Below are 9,934 nucleotides of genomic sequence, written 5' to 3'. Positions count from 1 at the left end.
GGGAAAGAGACATTAGACAAGAAAATGAAGCAAACATCCTAAATAGCATCAGAACGTTATGTATTCTTTGCCAACAGCACTTACCCAGCTGCTGCCGCTGCGGGAGTTTGCCCCCGAAGGCATCAATGTCTCTCTGTTGGAGAAGTCACACGAGGAGGTACTTGGTGTTGGAACATTACTACAGCCCTAGAGTCAACCCCAACCCAAGCCCCAGGGCACATGGCCATGGCACCCTAATGAGTCTGCCGCTAAACAGTTACAGCTGGGTAGCTGGGGCATGCTGCTGCTCCTGTTGTTTTTTGGCAGTGGCATTGATGCTATATTTATTAATCCCTGCTGCCTCCTATTCTTGTATTTTTAATAGAGAATAAACATTTGGAGTCTTTGTATGTCCCCTCTCAATCACCAAACTAATGGTGTGGCTAGGTCAGAGGTGGGCAGTTATTTCAGCTGGAGGACACTTAATGAGTTTTGGGGACCTGTTGAGGGCCACATCCATCTCTCCCCCTTTTTTTCCTCTGTCTCCCTTTTTTCTTTCTCCTCTGTCTCCTCTTTTCTCCTCTGCTCTCCTCTCCTCTCTGTCTCTCTCCCCATCCCCCTTCTCCTCCTGTTCCCCCTCCTTCCGGAACCTGCCAGAGCTGTAGTTCACTGCAGCAGGCGGGCATTGGATGTGGATTGGATGTGGATGCTCCAATGTTCAGGAGCCTGGATGCAGAACCTGCCAGCAGCATCCATAGCTGATGCCACTGACTTCCCAGCAGGGTGAAAGCTCCCGTGCAGAGCCCTGATCTGGAACCTGCAGCGTCAGCAGTGGACCCAGGAAGGAGCTGCTGCAAGCTGGGCAGGCAGCAGCATCAGTTGTGGGCACAGCCAGCAGGTTCCAGAGCCCTGATGCAGAATCTGCCAGTGGTGTCACAGCTGCTGCTGCTGCCTGCCCAGTGCAGTAGAAGCCCTGCTTAGGTCCACAGCTGATGCCTGATGCTGTTGGACAGAAGCAGTGCCACCCACCCACCCAGTACCACATGGTGGCTGGAGCTGCTGGCTACCCCCAAAACATATACATAGCTACCCACAAGCCATATACAGTTGCTTGGTGGCTGTCCATGTGTTGGACATATTGAATCTGTTGTTGGGCCGGATCTGGCCCGCAGGCTGTATTTTGCTTACCCCTGAGCTAGGTGCTACTTCATGTGCTCCAATAAAATCCCAGTCTTTGGTGCTTTATACCTAGAAAGGCTAGAGATGGAGAGGGGTGAAAGATAAATATTGCAGCTGCTGCTCTCCAATGTTTGTGTGCCTTTAAGGTTTTGTGCCTTCAGGCTTAATTCTTGCAGCTCTTTAATGAACAAACCGTCTTGGGAATAGTGCTAGTTTTCTCTTTGTTCCCTCTTCCCTATCACAAACACTGTTTTTATGGATTTCCAGATAACTTGTATATTTCCATTTTATTGGAGGCTGTTGAAGTAGAAATACCTCAAGGAGAGAGAGAAAATCAAACCGCTGTTTAGTGATTTCCTACATACCATCATCCCTTTCAGCCAACAAACCATTTTATTAAAAATTGAAATAGAAGTTTGCAGTCCTGTCCCATCTATTTCATTGAACATGAGCAAGAAAAGACGCATAATCTTAGAGGAGTCTTAATTATGAAAGTTTAGGTACTTACTTGCATGTATTTGCAGGATTGATTAATGCATGAATGTGAGCCTGAACAACAAGATTCAGCTTGCCAAAATGTATTACAGGAGGCAGTTTACTCTTGATCGTCAGGTCTTACCTTCTTTTAAGATGCGGATGTAAAAATGCCCCGTCCAGCAAATGCACATATAGGAGAGTAACTTAGCTTGTATAATCTCACTGAGTTCTCAATTAATAAAGTTAATTGCATCGATACAGTATCATGCTCTAAATTTAGACAAAATTGCATTAGTTGACAAAAGGAGGAGGAAACTTCACTTTTGAGGCTAGAAGCATCTAAACCGCTCACACATTAATTATGCCATTCATGCTCCTGGACTGACCTGTAATTTTCTGGAGAGTAATGTTGATTGTGGTCATTAACTCTTTGCTTCCCTTTGTACAGTATTTTTAGGGTATCAAAGAATATGCCCCCAACTCTGTCTCCATTCCTTAATTACCATGGTGGTTTTGGTTGGCATAGTGTGTCTGTGTAGCATGGGTTCATTGGAGATGGTTTACTGTTTTTCACAGATGTGACTGCAGGGACACAGGAGGTACTAGGCAGGAAAGGATGGCACTGCAGTTACCAACCATGGCAAAATAGAGAGAGGCAATAGCTAGTATATGTGTGAGCAGGAAGGATATCTCAGTGGTCATCTCAGTGATGATTTGTAAATTAGCAAAGATACCATTCCAGGATTTGGTTAACTCATTCCATTTGGCTATTGATTTATGGGTGATGAGCAGAGTTGATGAATTTATGAGTGATGAAGTATATCTTAGGAGGCAAAAAAGCTCATACCAGAAATGGGGGAGCCATTCTGAACCTTGGTCAGAAATAAGTCTGGCTGGCAAACCATGAAGTTTAAATAGGTAGTTTAGTAAGAATCCGTTCCTTCAGCTGAGAGGGGTATAGTAACTTTGCCTATGCTGATGAGAATGATTGATAGCTCCAAAATAAGGTCCGTAAAACTCACTTAAATCTATAAAGGCCAGGGTTAGATTTGTAAGGTCAGGAAGAGTCCAAACAGTTTGACATGTTATACATGGCATGCGTCTTGACTTGCACAGATACGTCGCAGAATTTGACAGATAGATCATGGGTTGCATATGTGGCCGCTAGTAATTGTGAGAAATAAGCAAGTATTTTAAAATGACCAGAATAGGCAGCTAGATGGGAGCTGTGGGAATTGTAGTATTTCTAAACAAACTTTGCCTCCAGGGGCATAGGCCCATCCCATATAGTAAGTTAACACCTCCTAGATCTGAAGCTCAAGGTTTGGCTGGTTGTCAGCAGTGGTCAGGATAGACATGTTCTGGGTCATGACTGGATCTTGGGGAAAGAAATGAGCAGCAACAGATCACTTGCACTATCCTGTTGGCATATCTGGAGGCTCCTAGGACCACTGACTAAATTTCAAGACCTGGCCCCAAATATTTGTTCTTGTAGAAGAGGGCATCAACTTACCTGTTTCTAGAATCTGGCCAGCATATCAGTTTAAAATCGAACCTTGGCAAGAGTGAACATCAAATTTGTCACTGGTAAAGGCTATAAGCAACACGACGATCTTCCAAATTTTGGTCTATAAATACTGTAACCTTATGCCTTCCAGGTGGTGGCACCAGTCTTTGAATATAGTTTTGATGGCCTGAAGCTCCTTTATCCCAAATGTCATTTCACTCAGCTGGTGTCAGAACGGGCAGAAATGGACTTGATTTTCAGTGCCTCACTGCTGAGAGAGACTCCAGCTCCCCACCAAATGCTTTGACAAAAAAGGATTTGGTGGGATCTGGGTGCATCAGGTTGGGCTTACCAATATATATGATTGCTTCAATTTGTTGAAAGCAGATTGTGCCTCTGCCAAGCAAAGAAAATAGGTAGCTTACCAGAGAGTTTCCCCTTCAGTGAAAATATTTGTTTGGGGAAATCTCTGACGGAGCATCGTTAGAAATGAGTTAACTCAATAAAATATTGGACGTTTTTTGCATTCTCGGTGCTGCCCAGCCTCTGATACCATATCTTTCTGCTAACCCCCTTAAGGGGTGAACACATCCTAGAATTTTTGTTGACTGGTCCAGTTTTGCATGCAGAACAGCCTTCATTCATCATTCCTAAATACAGTGTATGTTCTGGTTGTTGGTAGTATGGTTGTTAGAAAATAATATTGAACTAGCCTAGGTTGTCGATGCAAGATTGCCAAAGCATTAGAAAGATGGAACAGTGTCAGCAAGCATTTGAAGTGGCTGCATTGGGTTCAAAACACCTTCTTGTAGCTGTCCTTGTTTTTTTTTTACATGCCAGGTTGTAGGCGCTGCAATATTTCTACTTGGTGACTATTGTGGCAGAACATATTGTCTCTAGCAGAGCAGTCAGTTGATTAATTCTTGCTGAAATTTTTTCACCTTAGTTTTAAGAATTCATAGTGCATTTAAAGATGTAATGAACAGGTTTTTTTTCTTGACAAAAAGATTGGAGCATTGGCTAGGGATGTGGATCGTTGAATAAAGATTATTTTATTGAGGTATTCAAAGAGGTTTTTGGTTTCAGATAAAGGATAGACCTGATGAAACAGGATCTGGTGGTTGGTTAGACAATTGTAGTGTCGATTGAGAGGCAGGGTGTCAAAAATGGTGGTGGAGGAGGGGGGATTGCCAGCATAGAGGCTTGAACATTAGAGACTTAAAGTAAGAAAACCAAACTAGATTTGGTAAGCATAAACATTGTAGTGGCTGTGACTAAGATTTTGTCAGATGACTTAGACATCGATCGGTACAGGACTGAGGGTATTGAGGCACAATCATGGGCGGTGTCATGGTGAACGTGTTCTCCCATGTCTAACACAAAGTGTGCAAGTCCTTTAGGCATAGCTGTTAGACACCCACCAGAATTAAAAAATGATGAGATCTTTTTCTGTTGAACTGAATAGTTTCATGGTGGCTTTAGATCTTGGATTCAGGACAATAATTTCAGGACCTAAAGAGACTAGAACGGCCATTTGTGACTTCCATGGTAACTGACACAGGTTTGGCCTGCACTGAAATCCAGGGGACTTTTGTGAAACTAAGATCTAAGAAGCTGCTTGTAGGCTTCTGAATCAACCTATGCATGTAATTGAATTTACAGTCCAGGATAATGAGGGCAGAGTAGGACCTGGCAGCATGGTTGAAGCAGGGCAGTTACAAGCAACATACAGATTAGTAGTGTTTGTGGGAAATTGTAAATCTTGAATTGGTTAGCAAATCCAGTCTAAAATTTTCTGTTGGGATTTCCTGGATGAGTTTTTGGATTTAGTGTACCTGAAGCAAAAACTGCCTCATCTTTGAGACTGAAATTGCTATCACTTCTGAATAAAAGCAGCTGAGGGTATAGTAGAGGCCATTTCCCCTTTTAATATCCTTGGAATCTTTTGCAAGGACAGGGGACAGAGGGGCAGGGCACCTGCCACAGGATTTAGCTGCTCCCTCCACCCCCCAGTCTTCTATGCTTGTCTGTGCTGTGTTCCATTGTGCCATGTGCAAAGATGCTCCCTTCCTCCATCCCCTCCCACCCCCCAGTAACATATATTGTCATGCAGGATGCCCTTCCCCAGCCCCATGCACTGCACTGCCCTGTGCTGCATGCAGATGATGCCCCCAGGGCTGAGGGCTGCACTGCATTGTCCCATGTAGGGTGTGGAGCTGGACACATGCTGGAGAAGAGAATGGGAGCTTGGAGACTGGCTGCTACTGAAGCCTGAGTGATAGGAGGAGTGGTTGCCAAACAGGAGAGCCTGCGGGCCACCAGTTGGGCAGCCCTGCTTGAGCTTAGTACCAGAAGGAACCAATCTTCCAAGGAGAGAAATATTCAGAGGACAGAAGTGTTTGCAGATGAGGGGAGTGTGCTTGTGTGTGATGCTTTTTATTTAAAAGGGAAATCGATTTGAGGGCCCAGGTGTTTAGTTGTATGCTTTTTGTAAAAGGCATCAAATCATCCTTCTTAGCCTGTTTTCAGGGCTGCTGTTCTATTTTATCCTTCTGGACATCTTGTCTGCTTTGACAACAATTTTTTCTCTGGGGTCTCTTATTGTCATTAGACTCTTGTAATTCATCCTCTGCAGGTTTTTGTTCTTCCTATTCCTTTGGCTATTATAGTAACAGCTCTTTTGGTGGATCCTCCTTCTCTTTTCTGCACTGCAGCAGGCATACTATCAAAGGGCGTGATTCACAAACCATCTCTGCACTGATTACTGAAATCTATATTTCCACTTGTGATTTGTCTGCATTCATCTTTTCCTGAATCTAAACTTTGGATGTCTGATTGCTGGTTAAAATTATCTGATTAAATTTAACATGACAAAAATTGGATTTTTCTCTTCTTTATGTTTCTTCCTTTTACTATCACTATCAACAATACAAATATTGTCCTTTTTGCTCAAGCTTATTATTCTTCCTCTCTCCTTTTCCCTATATATTAAGGACATAGCTGAATCCTGTCATCATTTGTTCTGTAACATCTTTAGGGTGCATATTTTTCTTTCTGTCCTAATAGGCTTCTAAAACTCTCAGCTGTCATAAGATGTCATTTCCTTTCCTAACTCGACTGCTGCAACTTCTTTTTCAGCTTCCTGAAACCCCCCATTACCTTTTGCCTGACTGTACAAAATTCTTACATTTAAAATAATTTATTTTGTCTTTTATTTTGGTCAGGTTGTGCCCTCCCCCCCTCATATTTAAATCTTTTCTCTGGCTTGTCTTCCTTTGCAACCACATCAAATTCAAGATTTTTTTTTAAACTTCAGAGCCTGTCTTAACTCCGTCACCCCTTTTCATCCACCCATGTTTTGGGTCACATTCTATCCTCCGTTCCACCAGTGAAGACAGTCTCATCTACCCAGCCAGTATTTTCTTCTGTGCTGCTTTTGTACATGGGATACTGTTCCTGATGTCAGTTGAAAAGACTCCTACCCTCTGTACAGTTGACTGCCCCACAATAACATTGGAATCTAGCTGACAGAAGGACAAAGTAAACAGTTAAAAAAAATCAGCATTATTGACAATTAGTCAAGTATCACCTTGATTACTCTAATTTGGTGTTGCATACTTTAACCCTAAATATTTTCTGTCTGTCTCTAAATTTTGAGCTCCGTAGATTTGGGATATTGCCTTTGCTGTTTACAGAATGTACATTCTGCTTGCTGTCAGAAAAAAAAATAATTTCAACTTAAGGGAAGAGTTAGTCATGCTTTGTGGAAAAAAAAAAAATAAATAAATGTTAAATAGTAGCTATGTTTACCTATTCAGTAGATAGGACTAGCATGATCTTACATTAACTAGTTATTAGTTTTTGCTAACAAATTTTTTTATGTGGAGTACAAAGTCTTCCCTCATCAGTAAATAAGGGATGCCAGCGGGCAGTAGCAAATACCAAGTAATAACTGAATTATCCAAAGTTTCTGCCCCGGAGCTTCCTGTTATAAAATTTACTCATCTTCTTACCAAAGCTATTGAAAAGGAGACCTTAAAAGGTTGATGAAAGTACAAGTAACACACATACATTTCTGTTAGCCCTTTTAAAAAATTAAATCATATAAGTGAGCACTTCTGAAATTTAGAAAAGTGAGATATATGTTCTGACCTTGAGCTTTCTCAGGGAGAGACAGCATAATCCAGATTCTTGTATTGCTTGGATTTGTACACAGATTGGTTCTATTTTAGGGATATGACTACTCTCAGTATAAACAGTTTATATTCAGAGGAATATGAAAACTTTCAGTAATGGAACACAGGCAATCTATAGTTGTCTATTTCTTTGAGTTTTAGGAAATGTTTTCAGAAACTAGATCCACCTTCTCACCAGTCCACTATCATTGAAGTTTAGTATTTTAAAACTTGTTTATTATGTTAACATGTAATCTCTTGGGCTGGGGAGAGACATTACATATAAACTGGTTTAAGTGATCAGAAACTGGTTTAAACCTGTAACAGAAAAGATGTTCAGTGCACATAAACCAGTTTAAAAATGGCTGAAACTGGATTGAGATAAACCTGATTGAATGTAGTATCAGACTTAACTGGTTTGGGTCAAACTGGTTTATGCAGTATCTGTCCTAGACCCCTTGCTGGTTTAAGTTAAATCAGACACACCCAGCATGCTCTCTGGGCTGGGCAGAGCTCTCTGCTCCAGACCTAGTCCCTCCCCTCTGCTATTGGTGGAGCTTGGCACAGACTGCAGGCATCTGCCTGGCTTCCCCCTCACCATTCCCTGCTAAGCATTAGCTAGCAGACCACATGCGGACTATAGTCTATGCTGTGGCAGATGGGTCAAAGGCAGAATCAACAGGTAGGTGGTAATGTCCCTCTGTTGTTTTCTTAATAAGGTGATAAACACTGTTATCAGCTCCCTTCTGGGCAGGTCAGAAGCGGGGAAACCCACCCCTCCTAATCAAAACATCCTGCCAGGGCCTCAGCTCAGCATCGTGCAAGGGGAGGGAGGGCTGCTCTAGCACTCCCTAGCTTCTAGCCTGAGCCACTGCAGGCATGTGCCTTGTTTCTGGGATGTCTGTCTTGTTGCAACACTGATTTGGCCAAGCAAGGTTAGACTAACCTGCAAAGACTGAATCAATTCAGGCTCAGGCTTTTTGAATGTCTGTCCCTAGCATTGAAGTAAAGCTGGAGAAATCTGGATTTGTTTGTAAAATGGTTAGTCAGATTTTGTTTTAATGGAGCATGCCATGTTTTTGGGGCAATATAATGAAAATTCAACGAAATTGGATTATATTCACACTAACTTAGGTATACTGCAGGATTTTCTTTGTTTTATAAATGAAGTCAACTTGTCTCTTCCTCCTCATTAACTTTAGTTTTGGTGCTTTGGCACCTGCAGTAGCTAATTGCAGAAAGGTGTTTTAACAAAAATCAATCACTGTATTAAGCAAAAAACTTTAAATGTAAATAGAAGTACAAGTTGGCCTTTAAAAATATTGCAGTCCCATGTTCCAAGTCACTAAGTTCAAAACATGTCATCCTTCAAAAGATATTTTAATTTGTTCCTCTTTGTTGTACTATGTAGAAGTTTTAGGCTCATTTCTCTACCTTCTTTCTTGTGTAAAACTTGATTGATCCAGTTCTTTTTATTGCATCTTTGAGAATGGACAAGTATACCTTTGGAGCAGTTTCATTACATTTTGCTACATTAAAAGAGGAAGGGAGACACTTGTTCTGAACTGTGCAGCAGCTCTTAGGTTCTGACAGTTACATGTACATAAGCAGGGAACTATACAAATATAGTAAAACCATTTCAGTGTCATCCAGGGTTAGATCAGCTCTGAACTATTGTTGGAAAATCTATTACTCTGGTAATCCAAAATATTTTAAAATTAATTATACTAAACTTCTGCTTATTCATCTGCTTTGAAATCTAGTTCTAGACATACATTTAGGAGAAATATGAGCAGGCTATAGAAAAGAAAAATTAGATAGGGTGAGAGGAGACTTAATTCTCAACTCTTCCGTGATCCAGATGTTAATGATTCAAAATTATGTGCATAACGGGAACAAGATTGTTAAGTCAAATCTCATTATCTTATTCTCATGACGCAGTATTGGTGAATCATGGCATTATATTTAAAAGATCGGAAGGGAACATCTCTGGTTCTCAAAACCTTATATGAAGGGTTGAGTACCCTTCAGTCAGCTCATTAGGAGTGGTATGGACTTATTTCTCATAGGAGTTTCTCTCAGCATCTCATAAGATTATGTCTGTATTGAGATAATACACAGTTTTTAAAGGACACAGATGAATTGAATCTAACGTGTTCTGTATCTTTAAACAGGACAGTTAATGCGGTAATTTTAAGGAGGTGGTATGAAGACAGAGAGAAAAGGCTTAAGGGGGAAAATAAAAGCAGTTTCAAGCTTTAGAAAATATAGGAGCAATAGGAAAGTAAGAAATTGAAAGAAATAGACAATGAAGTAAAGGAAAAGATTGGATTTATTGTAATGAGGGGAAATCGGATAAACCTAATTTAAAATAAATTTTTTAAAAACCAAAAAACCCTCATAGCCTTCTGCCTACAGATTTATAATTCAAAGCCACTAACAATCTTCTTTTAACATCTATCACCTTTGGGACTTTTTCTTCACCTGTTAAATCCAGCATACACAGCACTATCATCTGTCCTTTTTATCCTTTCAGTCCTCACCTCCTGCATGCAGGTTGTTAGTGTAACATTACAAAAGATTTGTAGAAAGATCCTACATTGTCTATATTCCTGCT

At 41.0% G+C, this 9,934-nt stretch overlaps 1 protein-coding gene across 4 annotated transcripts in view; it reads left to right on the top strand.

Moving 5' to 3' along the window:
- Window positions 1-9,934, top strand: part of UHRF2 (ubiquitin like with PHD and ring finger domains 2) — a 162,467-nt gene that overhangs the window by 116,111 nt on the left and 36,422 nt on the right. The gene's annotated exons all lie outside the window — the stretch shown is intronic.

Source organism: Alligator sinensis, unplaced genomic scaffold (genome assembly GCF_000455745.1).
Source record: "Alligator sinensis unplaced genomic scaffold, ASM45574v1 scaffold392_1, whole genome shotgun sequence".
NCBI lineage: Eukaryota > Metazoa > Chordata > Crocodylia > Alligatoridae > Alligator > Alligator sinensis.
The sequence above is the reverse complement of the archived record's forward strand: the minus strand, read 5'-3'. Positions and strand labels throughout refer to the sequence as shown.